The sequence below is a fragment of the Natrix helvetica genome (genome assembly GCF_964273705.1).
Source record: "Natrix helvetica genome assembly, chromosome: 1".
Taxonomy (NCBI): Eukaryota; Metazoa; Chordata; class Lepidosauria; order Squamata; family Natricidae; genus Natrix; species Natrix helvetica.
Genome location: NC_138548.1, coordinates 309,432,408 through 309,450,083, shown reverse-complemented (window position 1 = coordinate 309,450,083; position 17,676 = coordinate 309,432,408). Strand labels below are relative to the sequence as shown.

At 37.3% G+C, this 17,676-nt stretch overlaps 1 protein-coding gene across 1 annotated transcript in view; it reads left to right on the top strand.

The window, feature by feature from the left end:
* The window catches only part of ERC2 (ELKS/RAB6-interacting/CAST family member 2), a 548,821-nt gene that overhangs the window by 454,239 nt on the left and 76,906 nt on the right, over positions 1-17,676 (top strand). The gene's annotated exons all lie outside the window — the stretch shown is intronic.

Below are 17,676 nucleotides of genomic sequence, written 5' to 3'. Positions count from 1 at the left end.
GGTGGGATTCAATTTTTTTACTATCAATTCTGTGGGCATGGCTTTGTGGGTGTGGCTTTGTGGGTGTGGCAGGGGAAGGATACTGCAAAATCCCCATTCCATCCCCACTTCTGGGGAAAGGATACTGCATTCCCTCCTCACCCCACTAACCTGCTTTCCACTTCCGTTTTCTTGTGCAGGGCAACAAAAGAAGGCCCAGCCTATCAGCTGGGACTCAGGAGGCAGCGAATAGATTGGGGCGGGGCCATCTGGAGGTAGAATGTCCGGTTCTCCAAACTAAACAAAATTTCCGCTACCGGTTCTCCAGAACTGGTGAAATCTGGCTGAATATCACCTCTGGTTATGTTACAAACAAAGATTTCTGTATGCAATATTCATTCTGTCTTTCTTGATTTTATAGCTACAGGATATAGTGAAGCATAAATTGACTTAAAACATGAGGCAATGCTATTACACCTTGTGGATTACCTCAATATAACAAATTGATTCAAAGCAGTTAGTTGTGATTGGATTAATGCCAAATGGATTGATTTCATCAGAATGTGTAATGCATCACAGCAATATACTGAGGTTGAATTACCAAAACCCAAATATGTCTAGGTTTGTTTCATTCCCATAATATTTGGTAGGCTATTAAGGATTGTCTATTAGGTAGATCTTAATTGCCTCTGTATTATGTTTCTACATGCTTCTTTAAAAGATATTTCCAAGGTTAAACACTAGTTAAAGTGCCTGAGAACAATGACTTTTATTATGAGAAGAAAGATGTATAGTACATATTCCAGATGCCAAATTATAAACATACCTTGATTTCTCTTATATTTCTGAAATGCCTCCTTTAGATTGATTATGCATCATGAAATCAGTGTTAACTCTTAATGACCATAGTTAATAAAAAATTAATATTGATCTTGTTTATCTTGTTTGGTTGCTCATTGCCAGGTTGAGCCACCAACTATTTCTGAAGGGCAAAAATGGACATCACTCTCTATTAACACCACCACCCCCCATCACTATTAAATTGGCTACTTTAAAGGCATACTTTTCATGTTATGTCATCCCTAAGGTCCTGGATACACTAATGCACTTAGTTTGTTGCAAACTAATCCCAGTAATTCTTTGGTTATTATGCAGAAGCAGGAATAGCATCATGATCTCCATTCACATTTAGAGTTAACTTGATTCAAACACTTCTATTTCAAATGCTAGGAAAAATAACAAAATGGTGCATCTCAGTTTTTTTAAAAAAATAAAAGTACAAAGACTAATTAGCCCAGGAAAAGAAAGATAGCACTTTAAAAAAGTCTGTTGTTAGTTGCAAAGTCATGTCCGACCCATTGTGACCCCATCAACAACGTTCCTCCAAGCCTTCCTGTCCTCTACTGTCCTCTGGAGTCCATTTAAGCTCATGCCTAGTGCTTTGGTGACTCCATCCAGCCACCTGATTCTCTGCCGTCCCTTTCTTCTTTTGCCCTCAATCTTTCCTAGCATTAGGCTCTTCTCCAGTGAGTCCTTCCTTCTCATTAGGTGGCCAAAGTAGTTGAGTTTCATCTTGAGGATCTGGCCTTCTAAAGAACAGTCAGGGTTGATCTCCTCTAGGATTGACCGATTTGATTGCCTTGCAGTCCAAGGGACTCGCAGGAGTCTTCTCCAGCACCATAGAAGACTCCTGCAAGTCTTCTAAAAAAGTCTGCTGGTCTTTAAACCTGCAAGAACGTTGAAAAACCTGAGTCCAGGAATATCTTTATAAACCTAAACATCTGGATGATTAAACCACCACAAGGAACTACAAAAATAAATGTGCCCAGTACCTATGGTACAAGGGATTTAAATCAGCCTTGGCTGAACCTGCAGGTACAGTATGTGCATATTGATTCTTCATCTCTGTGTGTGCATGTATGCAGGAGCAGAATTTTCTAAAACTGGCTCAGAATCAAGCTGGTATGAGTATAAGACAGGACAGGAGTTTAAACAGTAGGTACTCTAAGACACAATTATCTCCCATGCAGACTGCTGTAGCACACTTTACATTAGGCTATAAGTCCAACATTCACTTTTCCTCCAGAAAAAAAGCGCTGTGGATATTAGCAACCCATTCAGGCCTGCTGCGGGACTTGAGACCACACTACTTACATCATCCCATTCTTCTTTATGAGCCTGGGTGGGTTTTAGATCCTGCGGGTGAGTCCCCCCCCGCAATCCCACTAACACTGGATATATTTCTTGCAATGCTTTCTTTGATTGCTGTTCTTCATTTTGCCAGTGCAGCTTAAGCTTGCTCCATCCATTTCTCCTCCTACTGATAGGCCAATAAGGCAAATGTACTTTGTCTTATTTTATTTATGTGTTTTATTTTTATTCCAGCAGATCTTTGGCAGATAAGTGAGTTGGCTGTTAAGTTAGTTTAGCTTTTAGTTGGGCAAGCAAAGTGAGTTGTCATTGCACTTACTGCTTTTACTCCTTTATTCTTATTATAATAGCCACCTTGAGTTCTTTGTTAAAAATTTGGAATAAATGTTCAGCAAATACGTGCAGGTCTCTTTTGTTTATTGCATGTTTATAAGCATGTTATATTTTAAATCTGACCTTCCTCCAAGAGGTTTGAGTTAGCATACATCCTTTGCCAAGAAAAATAACAACCAGTTCCATTTCCAAGGAGGACAAGAATCCAAGTTAGACATTCCATCCATTATATAAAACTGCTTTTTTAAATTCTTCTACTATTTAGGGTGGATAGATGTCCTTCTGTTTTACTGAAATTTATTTGCATTTCTACTGTACATTATCTTTCAGATTCAGAGAAGACGGTGAGATCTGCTGCCCAATAAATATGTTCAGAATAGTACAACTGAGGAGGGAGCATTCCTCGCATGAAAAGCTAAATTGAAGTTTCTGCAAAACTTTACTATTGAGAAATTATTGCAATCAAATAGAAAATCCACTTTTAGTTAATAAAGGCCCTTTCTTAGACATACTTAAACCCTTAGTTTCAATATTGCATCACGTATAGGAAACATGGGGAAAACTTTGCAACCCAAAATATTCTAGGCAAACTTAACTGGGGAGGTCTGATAAACCTCAGTGTGATTGGAGGATACTTTTAAATGTGATGTATTTGAGACTCTTTAAATCATATGCCTGTCAGCGTTTAGTCTGTTCTTTTAACCACAGGAAAAATGTAATGAAGAAAGCAGAGGGTGTCTTAGGGAATGGGTCTGAAGAGAGCAGGTTGAAAGACAACATAAATCAAATATATTGTAGCTGTGCATCAATAAAAGAGTTATTCTGAAACGTTGCAGCCAAAGTCAAAACCTTTCCAGAATCCCATGTATTAAAGTAGTTAATGTACTTGTGGCCAAAATGTTATACTGAGGCACCCATTTTCATTGAAGTAGCAGTCTGGCAGTCCACCAAGAAGAGCAAGAACTGGTTTTGGACAAGCTTTAGGGACGTTTAGCGTGAGGACCACTATTAAATATATTCATGATCACAATGGTAGCCCTGAGCTAAAGTAGGCAACTCAAGAGTTAGGCTCTTGACTAACACAATTGCAATCTTTGAAAAAAGTATTTTTTTAAAAAAAAAGTAGTTTAAATGTTTTACTTTGAAAGAACTGCAGACATATTTTCTCTCTCTCTCTCTATTAAGGATGCGGATACTAGAAAGCCAAGAATCAGAGAAACGGGCATAATTGCAATGTAATTAAGGGTTAACCAGAGAGGCAGTTTCTGTAAACAGGGCAATAAAGACTAGGCTAGAAACAACACTAGAATATTTCCTTCCTGCTTTCCATACAGGATTAGCCCTGCAAAGTGAAAAAAAATAAAATAAGATTTGTTCCAACAACCGGTTTTCTGAACTACTTAGAAAGTTAACAACCAGTTCTCCCAAATAGGTGTGAACTGGCTGAATCCCACCACTGTGTAACACAGTGGTTAAGTGAATATGGGCTTTCTGATCAACTTTACTTGTCAGAAGGTCGCAAAGGTGATCCCGGGATCCTGGAACACTGCAACCATCACGAGGATGAGTCAGTTGCGAATTGTCTGAATTTTGATCAGATGAATATGGAACTGTTGCAATGGCAAGTGTGAGAAATGGTCATAAGGCACTTTTTTTCAGTGTAATGTCAAATGGTCACTAAGCAAACTATTGTAAGTCGAAGACTACTGTACTCTTTCACAAAGACTCAAATTTGCATTTTCCTAAAAAGTGGTTTGAGCCTCGATGCTTTCCCCTCCATTACCAGGAAGTCCCTTCGTGACATCAGCAGCCATGGTAATTGATCCCTAAATGCATCTAAAACATCATCCTATTTAAGTTTGAAATTTGGGACATTTGGGTGAATTGACCTTCTGGCATATCTGAATAGCATCAGATTGGTTTGCAGAAGGCTGTTCTTTTATAAAAGCTTGTAATGGGATATGGACTGGAGATAATTCAACCATTTTTCAATCTGAGGCTATTTTAAGAATGGTTATTTTTAGAAGACAAAATACTACACATTAAAGAGAAGAAACACACAACTGCAATGCACACAAAATGTGGATGTTTAGAATCATTAATTGTTTAGCAAGCTTGTTTCATGTTGACATATCAGATATAAATAAAAGATGGAATATGTCAGTGCTGTATTAAAAGAAATCCGGTGCTTTGCTTGCAGTTGAGCAAATTAATATTTCTAGTTAGAAAACTTAAAAAAAAAAAACCAAGATAAATGCTGTTAGTGAAATATTTACAATGATGTCAGATTTCCTCTCTGAAATAACTTGCCTGAGAGCTATAATTAAAAATTCCCCAAGGATTGTTAAGAATAACTGATGAATTTCCCAATTGTTCCTTTTCATTATTAGGATGGCCAGCCAAAAATGTAAACAGAATTGGCCAAAAACTGCTTGCAAGAATTTCAATGTAGAAGCGTTCCAGCTACTTCAAGACCACAGGTGTCCATAATATATCAGCCAGAGAGAATGTTAGTGCTTGGCAATCTTCACTACTCGTTATCTCGCTATTTTGTAAAAAGTTTTAGGAATCAGTAAAGTTGCATTGAAATCTTATGACACTGGAAATGCATAAAAAATAAGAAAAAATGGGCTCTCTCTTTTTTTTAAAAAAATTCAACATTCTTTCATCAACTGTATCCAGGAAATGTATCCAAAAGTAGCAGACACCCATTCTGCAGGGACATAACTCAGCTACAGAACTATTGATTAATAGAAGTCTAAGGAAAAGCTAACATGTGAAAGATCAGGAAATGTTGTCTTTGGGGATATTTTCCTTTAATTCAGTTATGCTGTATCCAGTCCCAGGAAAGGAGTAATTAATAATGAAGAGGGGGGACAAATAATTGAACTCATAAGTCTTCCATGACTGCAACAAGAAGACTATAAGAATTTGTAAGTGTGTGTGGGGGAGCATTTTCAGTACTTTGTACAGCTCAACAGCTTTATTAGATTTAGACATGGAGAGTTTGCAGTTGGAAGGATGATCAGCCATATACCACTGTCACAATCTCTGATCATGGCTGTTCCTCTGATATACATAGCCTTTATTGTCATTGTACAAAATAACTACAACGAAATTGGTTACATTGATAATACCTGGCCTGCAAGAGAAACCCCAACCAGTATATTGAAAGCCCAGGTAACCCCCACAAGTAGCAGGCTAGTTTAGAAGAGACCACACAAATGGTCCCCATTGGTGTTGCAGAATATGTATCTCTCAGTGGTCAAGAAACAAGAATGGAGAAAGGTGGAGTAGGGAGGAAGCAGAGCCAGATGTGGGAGGATAAGACTCTGTTTCCAGTGACCTGCCAGCAACTTTTAGCAAACTGCTTTCTTTGGCTGAAGTTCACACAGTCACATTAGATTTGAAGAAAAAAATCTATTTGCTGCTCAGTTGGCTTCTGCAAGTGGACTTATGGAGTCTTTTGGTCAAGCAGCAAAATATCTTGGGATCAGTCTTGGTTCACTACTTAGGATGCTGATTTCTGAAATACAGTATTGAATATCCCGTTTCCAATAATTGCTAGTCAATCTTGCTTACAGTCTTTGTGGCAGCCCTGTTTTTTATTATGTCTTCCCACATGCAAAGGAATTGGGGACTTTCATTTTCATTGGGGAAAATGAAACTGGACTATTCAACTTTAATTTTTCTTTGAAAGAAAAAATAGGAGCCATGGTGGCACAGTGGTTAGAGTACAGTACTGCAGGTTACTTCTGCTGCCTGCTGGCTGCCTGCAGTTTGACAGTTCAAATCTCACCAGGCTCAAGGTTGGCTCAGCCTTCCATCCTTCCGAGGTGGGTAAAATGAGGTCCCAAATTGTTGGGGGCAATATGCTGACTCTGTAAACCGCTTAGAGAGGACTGTAAAACACTATAAAGTGGTATATAAATCTAAATGCTATTGCTACTGCTATCACTTGCATAAAAGATTACAATAATTTTCCTCATTTATGATATGATGTGAGCTATGGTGTGGTTTTTATGATTTTCTATCTGTTAATTTCATTGAGAGATTATGATTTAATGATTCTATTGCCATGATTCAGATAGAAACAAGGAAAACACATTTATAACGTGTTCGGGAGTCCAAATGGTCCTATGGAATATATCAATTGTTCATCCCTTCAAATCAAGATTGACTTCAGGTGACTACATGGACATACATTGTTTTCTTGACAATTGTTATGGAAGTTTTTGTCACTGCCTTCTTCATGGATTTTTTTTTTACTTGATATATTAATCTATAGCTTTGGGATTTTGAAATGGTTTTCCACCCAATTCCTAACTTAGCTTTTTAAGATCAGTCAGTATTGATTGAATACTGTTCAACTTCTTGGAGAAGTTTTTCTCAATACTTGTAAGCTCTGATTTTTACAATTTCCCCCCCACAAAAACCACTAAAGACCCATTATTCATTTTTATTAACATCATTACAAAACAGAACCTTCTTTACTACTCTTAGTAAAAATGACATTTCTCCGATCTTGCTATAAAGTATTTAGTAATAGGAAAATTATGGTTCATATTGCAGTCCATTAATCAGATGGAAAAAAATAAAAAAACATATCCTGTACTTCTTACATTTCAACATTTGACTAAAAAAAAGTACTAGTGGTTATTGTTGTATATATTTTCTATTAACATTCTTAATATAGTATAATAATAGTTCCCGGATCTGTTTTCTTAAATAGTTATTCCAGAAAGTTATCTGTTCAATGCGTTATTTTTTTTCTGCAGAAAATAAAGCAATCTGAACATCTTATATTGCCCACATACATTGGTTTAAAATGTTTGCATAGTCCAGACATCTCCCTTTTCAAAATGCTAATTATATAGTTGAGCCCTTTTCTTTGTATTTGTGTTCTTACATCCTTCCATGTAATTACCACTTTTATTATTTAGAACAGAGACAAATACTTTTAGCATGAGTGCAGCCTATACATTACTTGCTGCACTGTTCTATACCATTTCTCCTGTATGCTCTGCTACATTTTTTTTAACCCCTAGAGGTCGCAGACATTTAGGAAGCAGAAATCCCAAATGTGTGATGATCATAAGAGAAATGTCAATTGTCAGCAAAAATTTACTCAATCACAGATGCCATGGAAATTGAAATTTGCTTGTAATAGTTTAGATAAGGGTCTTTTTGGCAGTTAAAACATGGTGCTTGCCAGCCTGTTAAGTGTCTAATATTCCAGCTGGTGTTTGTGAAAGGACAATTACCCATCAGGATTTGAAAGAAGGAGCTGTATTATGTGCTTGGAATAACCAAGTCCATTTTGTAATACTGTGCAATGACAGGTGTCAAAGTTGTTGCCATCAATTAAATGACAATTGCATTCTAAATCCATTAAAATAAATGCACTGCCTATCTGCTACTGTTGAAATGAGTCAACTGAAAGAGTTGACAAGGCAATTGCCAAAGTGTATTTCTAACAATCATTTCCAGCAATATGGAAGGCTTTGATGTGTTACTTTCCGACATATTTCATACTGAAATAGACTGGATTTTAAAGGACCATTCTGATTTCTCTCGGCTCCTTGCCTTATTGTGTAAACTCATTTCATTGTCTTCCTCTCTATTTGTTTTGTATTTCACTGTGAGAGGATAAGAAAATGCAACTATTCCAGCAGAATTATATTTTGGAGGCATCTTTCCTATCTTTCCCTTTGGGTATCTTGCAAATGCTGCAAGATGCTTTTAGTTTTGGGGTTGCAGAAAAGAGACTATGCCTGGATTAGGAAAGATCTGAGCAAAGTATGCCTTTACATTTTGCCCTGTCCCCAATCTAGGAAGGTTTATTTCGTCCACATCCACTAAAGCAAATATATGGCAGGCACATAAATACATATATAGATACATATGAACCTAATACTATCAAGCACCATGAAAATCAGGAGATTCATACAGTTCAAATGAGCATAAAGATTTATTGCAATCCTAAATTTTCCACAAGAATCTGACCAGTTAAGGGAAATGAGTCGGAGGTAAGAGAGGCATTCAAGATGGAGTGAACTTAGATCTCTTGTGGGCGTGCAGGAAGTCATGACTTATAGTACATTTGACCCAGGGGTGGATTCTGGCAGTCTCTACTACTGGTTCGCTGGTGAGTGCTTCGCGCATGCAAACGCATTTGATGAGCACTGTGCACACATGAGCAGTGCAATGAAAATTGTTCTGTGCATGAGCAGAAGCAAAATAACAAGATGGCAGCGCCTATGGCACCACCGGTTCGGGGGCGTGGCAGACCTGGGTCACTGCCAGTGTCAGCCAAACCACTGCCGGTTTGGCCGAAATGATCCAAACCAATAGGAACCCACCACTGATTTGACCCCTCCCTCAGGCTCAGTCTGGTCATGTCCAACCAATACGGGTTCGCTAGTAATTATATCTTTTAAAAAAACTAACAATCTATTTTTTTTCTCTGAAGTTTTATTTCAGTAAACTATAGAATGATTCCTTGAATGCAATCAGTGTGGAATTTCTGATCATATAGAAATGATTTCACTATTTGTTTCATTTTTAGGTAAAATAAGTGCCCTTAGTGTCTTCCTAGGAAGAAGAAAGAATCTGCAGGAATAGAAAAGACTCATCAAGTCTTTTCTACTGCAGATTCTTTCATAAAAAATACTAGCAAGTTGAAAGTGTTTTTCATGTGGTTGGAATTTAAATAGCAAATTGTATTCTATCTTCATGTAAGCATTGCTGAATTCAATAAGGTTTACACAAAGACTAAGCCTAAGAGTATATCTTAGATTGGTTAATGTTAATTCCCTTTGAAGTCAATGGAATAATTTAATCATGATTGATCCCAGTCCATGTCTAGATTCAGCGTTCAGTTTTACTAGGATTTTTATGTAGATGCCTAAGAACTATATTTTCAAAAGAAAATGGTCCAATATTTTAGTTTATAATAATCTCCAACTATCTTGCAAACATATTATGAAAAATGCGCAAGTGTTGGCATTCTCAACAACTAACAAATTTCTGCAATTGCTAGAGGAAGAAAAGGATATTATTCTTTGTATTCTTTATGCTTCACTGAAGTCTTAACAGAATAGCAATAAGGGAAACAATATGTTTCCAGGATTTTATATATATATAAAAAACCTCTGTCCAATTTACAAATGAAATGACAGTTGCCCTGTATAGACTACTTCTTACTGCAGTTTTTATGAATACAAATAGTTCTATTATTGCAAATACTTCCCTATACTTTATCACTGCTACGTTCAGTGTTCTAGAAGGGAAATCGCACTCTTGTTGATAATGAAAGTAGAAGAAATTACAAATTGAAAATGTGAACTGTCATGGCTATTTTTAGCATGGTTGATCTCAGTGTACAATAAATTTAAGTTTATTGTCATTTGTGCTCCATTGGACTTTTGATTTTCTTTGAACTTGGATTCCCATTTCAGATTACAGAAAGAATAGAACTCCTGAATTCCTTGTGTAGATCCTTTTATGGCTTGAAAGGGAAATCACCAACTTGTCCACCTAATCCAGGCCACAGCTCCTTTAAATTCAACCCATGTCATCTGACTATCTAGACCAGGGCTGTCAAACTAGATTTAATTGAGGGCTACGTCAGTGTGGTGTTTGACCTTGGGGGGGGCATGGCCAGGGGTCATGGCCAGCCCGACATAACTCATGTTGAGGGTGCCTGTGGTGGCCCAAGCGCTCTGCTAGAGAAAATGGAGCTCGAGAGGACTTCATGTGGCCTTCCCAAGCTCCCTTTTTGCTGGCAGAGGGTTGCAGGAGGCTGTCACAATCAAAAATGGAGCAAGAGAGGATCGCATTCAGCCCTCCTGAGCTCCATTTTTGCTGGCAGAGACACTGAGGCCTGGTCCTTCATTGTTTCCATGGTAGCCATGTTACCATTGTTTCCATGGTAGCCACATCTAAGCACCCCTTAGGAGTGCTTAAGGTGCTTAAGGATGGATGCAGCCTGTGGGCCTTGAGTTTAATACCTCTGATCTACACAATGGTTTTTGCCTTCTTGCTACATAGAAAAAAAATGTTCCCTTCCTTTTATGCCAATAGGTGTGTCTTTTTCACCCCCCATAATAGCCATGTGAAGGGGATTTTTCATTAATACAAGCAGCTAGAAAGTGAAAAGAAAAAAAATATTTATTTATTAAATGTTGTGCCACCCATCTCACAGCATCTCTGAAGAGCAAAATGACAAGTTAAAAAAGGCAATACAAGACAATTTAAATTAGGAGAGTTAAATAGGAAAGCTAAAATCCAAAATGATTGGTGGTCTGGGGGTGGGAATCTTATCTACCCATCAGCAACCCCCAACACAGCATGCCTAGGTCCGGGCCCTAGGCCAAGAAACAGAGCCAAGTTTTCAGACTCTGCTGTAAGGCAACAGTGAGCAAAGAAGAAGGGGAAAAATTAAGGTGTGTTTGTGTATAGGAAGGATAAGACTTTGCATATGAGTAATTAGTTGGAATTGTTTCCTTATCTGTTTTATATGTGTAAGAACAGAATGAAGTAATCTAATGTATGTATAAAAATGAAGAAAGAAATAATCAGGCTGGGGTTAATATCAAGATCATTGGCATCTCTGCTTCCCCCTTAGAAGAGGGATTTCGCCATACTCACAACTAGCATGCAGCCTTTGAAAAATCCTTGTGAGAGAAAGAGGTCCGTAACAGTTGAAAAGCTTTGCCACCTTTATTTTACAATATTGCGTTTATGCAGTGTATCTGTTAGGACAGGGGTGTCAAACTCGATTTCATTGAGGGCTACATCAGGGTTGTGTTCCACCTTGGTGGTGGTGGGGTCACAGTCAGGGTGGGCATGACCAGCTTGTTGTCACTTGTGTCGGGGATGCCTGTGGTAGTCCAAGCAGTCTGCCAGCAAAATTGTTTTCACTGATGTTTTCGCTGATAGAGGGCTGCAGGAGGCCCATCGCAACTGAAAACAGAGTTCGGGAGGGCTGCACATGGCCCTTCCAAACTCCGTTTTCGCTGGCAGAGTCACAGTGGGACAGTCCTTTCCAGGGTGATCCCACAGGCCAGGTCTAAGCACAGAGTTTGACAACCCTGTGTTAGGATCTGTTTAGGGCCAAGGATATGGCTTTGAAATGTGTTTGAGTAATATTTGCACACGATTAACATTCCATCTAATGGCACATTGTTGAATGGGTGCATATATTTGGCTGCATGTGTTTCTTATATATTTTCAGAGGACCCAGAGCTGAGGGACAACTTTACTAATATCGCTTCACCAAAATGTTATTAGCATACTAACATGACATTTGCTGGCACAGGGAGAAAAACAGATTTAAATATTAAATAACATCTTCTGTCACTAACAATGTGCCTTAACTGTTTTTCATATTTATATCACATGTGCCAATGTTTCAGTATTAATCTGCTATAGATAATAACAATAAGAATGTTACTAGGGAAATTGAAAAAATATGTTTCTGTGTTCCAATTCTAATCTGCATATTGCTTTTTTTGTTTGCTTGGTAAGAATGTCAACACAAGCTTTTCATTTCTTTCCATTTTATTTTTGTGAGAAATTCAGAAGGTTAAATGGCTGTCTTAGCTTTCCCAGAGAGAATGATTTTTTTTAAATGCTTCTTTAAGCCTACTGAACTGAAAAATCTTCAGTGGGTGTAACTTACTGAACTTCACATGGCAAAACTGCTGGTGTGACTATCTATGATAGTAGAATATTGATGTGGAATATTTTTGCAAGGATAGTTGTTTCAGGCTTTCAGACTTTATGGCTGAGAGCCATAGGGATGATTAGGATATTTTTCTCACATGCAACAGGATTTTGAGAAATATTCTCTCCACAAAAAAACCTCCCAATCTGTAGTGATATTTGTGAGGAATTCTATTCATAATCAAAGTCCCAAACTTAGGGACAGATGATTTAGACAAACACTTGAGTGAATGAAGGCAAATGTACAGGTCCCAGGATTATTTTGAAGGATCCAGTCTATATCCGTAACTGGGACCAGAGGTTCAATCTTCTGAGCTGTCGGATTCGTACTGGAGCCCATCTTCAGGGAATTTCTCTCTCACTAAATGTGGTGGGAGAAAAATTTCCCCAGGATGGCTTCCAGCATGAATCCAAAAGCTCAGAAGAGAAAACTCTTCTTGTCCCAGTGACCAACTCAGATTGGCTCCTAAAAATACTTGAGCACTCAAGAACATGGACTTGGAAAGGATAATTTATTGTAGATACTGCAATTAATCTGAAACAATCACAGCAGTGGTTGAAACAACCAATGCTCCTTTTTCTCTATACTTAGCAAAGCTGAATGGCCAACCTAGCAAACCATATACTTGGTTTATGACTGTAGTACAATTCTGTTCTGTTCTGTGTAATTGAAGTGTGAAGCTGACATTTTCTCAGCTGGCAGTTATGAAAAACAAAAAGGAGAATCTGAAATAAACTGCTTCTTAGGGATCTTTTTTTCACTAGCATTCTACAATCAACAGGATCTTGGCTGAATCTGATATGATCCTTTTTTTCAAAAAACATAGAAACTTAAAAAGTTTTACCCCTGTTCTTGGGGTATATAAGACCACTTTCTCAGTGAGATTTGTTAGAAAGAGAAATGATCTGCCAGTGTAAATACTGTCCAGTTGCATATTCTTTTGAAATTAATTACACTCTGCTTTTATCCTTCACTCTCACTCTAACTATGAACCTGTAAGAGATATTCTCTAGGAGATTGGGACGCCAGTTTCATTGCTTTTTGAAATAAGTTTAAAAATGGCACATAAATATTCCAGCACCCCATGCACTTGTCTTCCATAGACACAAATTATATACCAGACAAATCAAATAGTGAGTGGACAGACTATCACAAGTAATTCAAAAGTTATCACTTTTTTTATTTTATATCGAGAATTTGTTTTTTGCCCTAGCAGGTATATTGTTTCATTGTTAAAATAATGAACTACTGTATCAATATTTATTATATAATAAAATCCTTCACACACTCCACATCCTTTTAAGCTTCTTTATTATTATATTCTAGTTGTTTCAGAATCACTCCAAACTCCACTCCTTGTGACTTTCAGATTTGGGTGGATTGATAGTTTTAGGCTACATTATTTGGAATTAATATCTCAAAACATAATTTTAATAAATATTGTGTGGATACGTTCTTAGGAAAAGATTCTACAAAAAAGTTTTCTAACTGATATTTCATGTATCTGATATTTAAAGAATATTAGCATGATCATCAAAGACTTTTAGTTCAGACTTTTTTCTACTGGGACCTGAACTAAACATATGACGTCTGAAGATGGCCTTCAGAGCCAAGCTTACATTACAATATGATTTTCATTGTTTGGTTGCTAACAGGATAATTGCAGAATGTATTATCCAGGGACTTGCTCCATGAAGTGATAATCCTTAAGGCTCAATCTCTTTATTATAATTTGGCTCTGCTAAGTGAAATAACAGATTAAATATAGTCAGGAGAATATGTTGCCAAGGAAGAATTATTTATTGAAAAGCACATTTTTCCATAGTATAATTGCTTATGTATCTGATCCCTTATTCCTCTTACTATGTGAGCATAATTCCTACTGCAAGTTTTCATAAGCATTTGGTCAGATATTATTCCTAGGGAAATAATGTGTCCCACTTATGCCTTTTCATTCTGTGCAATATTGTTGTCACTTCCCGATTGTGCAAATGAAATAATGCTGAAATGCAAAAACAAAATATGAAGTTAAATTTAGAATTAAAATTGTCATTATACTTAAAGCAACTGATATCAAGTTTTACAAACTGAAGTCAAAATGTCTTGAAGAAAAATATAGTGTTATTGAATCATCTATCATTGTACTTAATGATTAGTTAGGAAACTATTTTAAGGCAGAAAGAAATCAGTAGGTGGCACTCTTCCCTCCAGTGTGTGTTTTTCATCACATTGCCAAGACACCCAGTACAGTTGGAAGCATACTTATCCCCCCCACAAACTTTTAAACATATGGGGTCAATAAAAGTTCCATTGCTTTTTTGTTTCTCAAGTGTAGAGCCCTTGAGGTCCTGGGCAAATTCCAATCTAGTTAATTAATTTCTTCCTGAAATAAAACTATACCTGGCATTATAAAGTCTTCTGACTCATAAATGGAATTAGTCAGGGCTGCAATATTTCACAGTATTTAATTTAAATTGTGTGTGTGTGTGTGTGTGTGTGTATGTGTGTGTTACAACCCCTGGTATGCCCAAATATGGGAGGGAACTCACTACTCCCCCTTTCTGTCTATCGGCTCACTGCAGGAGACCATCCAGGCAAAAAACCATATTTTTAATGTTGCCTTTTTATATTTGTGTTGTATTTGTGCTGATAAATAAATAAAGAGAGACTAGTATAGATCTATTTCAAGCTATTTAGCTCTCATCAGCTAGCCATACCCTTACTAGGATTCGAACCTGGGCTGTATTACATACCTATTTCCCTGGCTCAGCTGATAAGGAGGAGAGCCTGTGGCTTAGTGGCTAATACAGCTGCCTAATATGTAATACAGCCCAGGTTCGAATCCCAGTAAGGGTATGGCTAGCTGATGAGAGCTAAATAGCTTGAAATAGATCTATACTAATCTCCCTTTATTTATTTATCAGCACAAATACAACACACACACACACACACACACAATTATCCCATATTTTCTAGATGGATTTATTCTTCCTATTTCATCCACTAAAATAAGAAATCTGATTGTGTCACTTGGAAGCTTGAAACCACTGAAGATGCAATGTCCAAGTTAAGCGTCATGAATATAAATGTATATTTCTTATGACAATGCCATAAGAGAAACCAAAAGGTGATCTTAAATTTTGTATTATTCTAGCCAATGTGTAAGTCAGCAAAACAATGTTCTTTTCTTCAGAAAGTTCTGACATAATTTGGTATTAATCAAAAGACAAGATGCAGTTACACTGCAAAAAGGCTTCAGAAGGATAATTATACTGTGAAATATTTTAATGTTTATTCATTTAATCAATTTATATAGATGCCCTACACAGAGTACCACACTTGGTGTTAGCTGTAGTTTTGTGTTTGCTTTGCTAATAGTTTGGATTCAGCAGGAATCAATATTAAAGGTATTTTATTTAGGTTTCAGCACTATATTAAGAATATGGCGTCATTCATTCACAGTTCTTATTTCATGACAAGTTTAATCCCCAACACCTCATTACAGGAAACACTTTCAGGATTGCATATATCTTCTTGTTTAACTTGTGCATTTTTATAGGATACAGTTGAAAGGTAGGAAATTTAAGGCTTTTCACTAATAAAAAAATAAACAAATAAAATGTTTTTAAAATGCAAAGAAGAAATAGGGTAAGGATTAGAATCGCTCTGTCTTAGAAAGCTGATTGCTAAAAATGTAAGATCATCTTTTCTCTTCTTCCTTTTCTAGAAATTTTTGCTTTTCTTTGCTTTGTTAGACAGAGACAACTTATTTGAGAAGGCCAATCCTCGAAATCTACTAGATGTTGTGTATATTGAAAAGGGATTTTCTCATTATATGATTGGGAGCTGTGTTTCAGACCATATAAAAGCTTATGACTATAAATCTGTAAAAAAAATCCCCCAATAAACGCACCACTTTAGGATGTGACTCATATTAAAAGAGGGTTTAAGTTTAATAAATGTGTTATATTTTTATTTTATTACCCCACACATGCTGCATGTTCTAGATTATTGGCCAGGAGGAGTCATCAACTATTTAGGTGATATGTGTAGAGCTATAACATGGGTATCAAACTCACCGCAATACCAGAGGTGGTATTCAGCAGGTACTGACCAGTTCTGGAGAACCGGTGATGGAAATTTTGAGTAGTTCAGAGAACCGGTAAATACCACCTCTGACTGTCCCCGCCCCCTCTGTTCTCTGCCTCTCGAGTCTCAGCTGATCGGGAGGAAATGGGGATTTTGCAGTATCCTTCCCCTGGAGTGGGGAGGGAATGGAGATTTTACAGTATCCTTCCCCTGCCATGCCTACCAAGCCACCAAGCCACGCCCACAGAACTGGTAGTAAAAACATTTGAATCCCACCACTGCGCATTACGTTGCCATCACATTATTTTTCATGATGTTTTTCCCATCCATGGGAAAAGCTGGGAGTTGGAGTGGGCGTGGTCTGTGTATGACACATTCAGCCTGCGGGCCGCCAATTTGACATCCTGAGCTAGAAAGTTCTGATTCCCATGTTTATCTACTAGGTTAATTTGCTCTAAATCTTTACACTGCATTCATACAATGGTGAATCTGAAATACAAAATGCAATACTTTCAATAAAATAGATGTCATCCTTGGCTAGACTATGTGCATAGTGTAGAATACGTAGTTTTTAGAAGTATGGCATCCTGTAAATAAACATTCAATCTATGAAGCACATCTATCTTAATTTATGTTTTGTGGTCCAGTATTAAAGTGGATGGATGGATGTAGAATTTGTAGAAAAGTGTGCATCTTCAGTCCATGAAGGTTTATGTATAAGGTATTTCTGCTGATTCCATGGGGTGATTGGTTCTATCAATCCATCCACACATCCATCTGTCTTTCTGTCCATCCACCCATCCACCCATCCACCTATCCATCCCTTGTCTGTCTGTCTGTCTGTCTGTCTGTCTGTCTGTCTCTGTCTGTCTGTCTGTCTGTCTGTCTATCATCTATCTATCTATCTATCTATCTATCTATCTATCTATCTATCTATCTATCTATCTATCTATCTATTATTATCTATCTATCCATCCCTTATCTATCTGTCTGTCTGTCTGTCTATCTATCTATCTATCTATCTATCTATCTATCTATCTATCTATCATCTATTATCTATCTGTCTGTCTTCTGTCTGTCTGTCTGTCTGTCTGTCTGTCTATCCATCCATCGATCCATCGATCTATCCATCCACCCATCCACCCATCCACACATCCACCCATCCATCCATCTCTATCATGTTCTTACTCATTCAGTTCTTGAGGGCTGTTCTAGATGGGTTTTAATAGTTGCCTATTGTTAGTTATCATGGAACAAAGTTTATTTTTCAGCTAAAAAGTCAAAAGTGTTGCTGAACATGATGGACCAATGTGCTCTTGGGCTTAAGAGGTCTTCATGAGAGAGATAACTCTGAAAGTCAATTCGTTGGTGGATCCATAACAAGTTATTAAGCA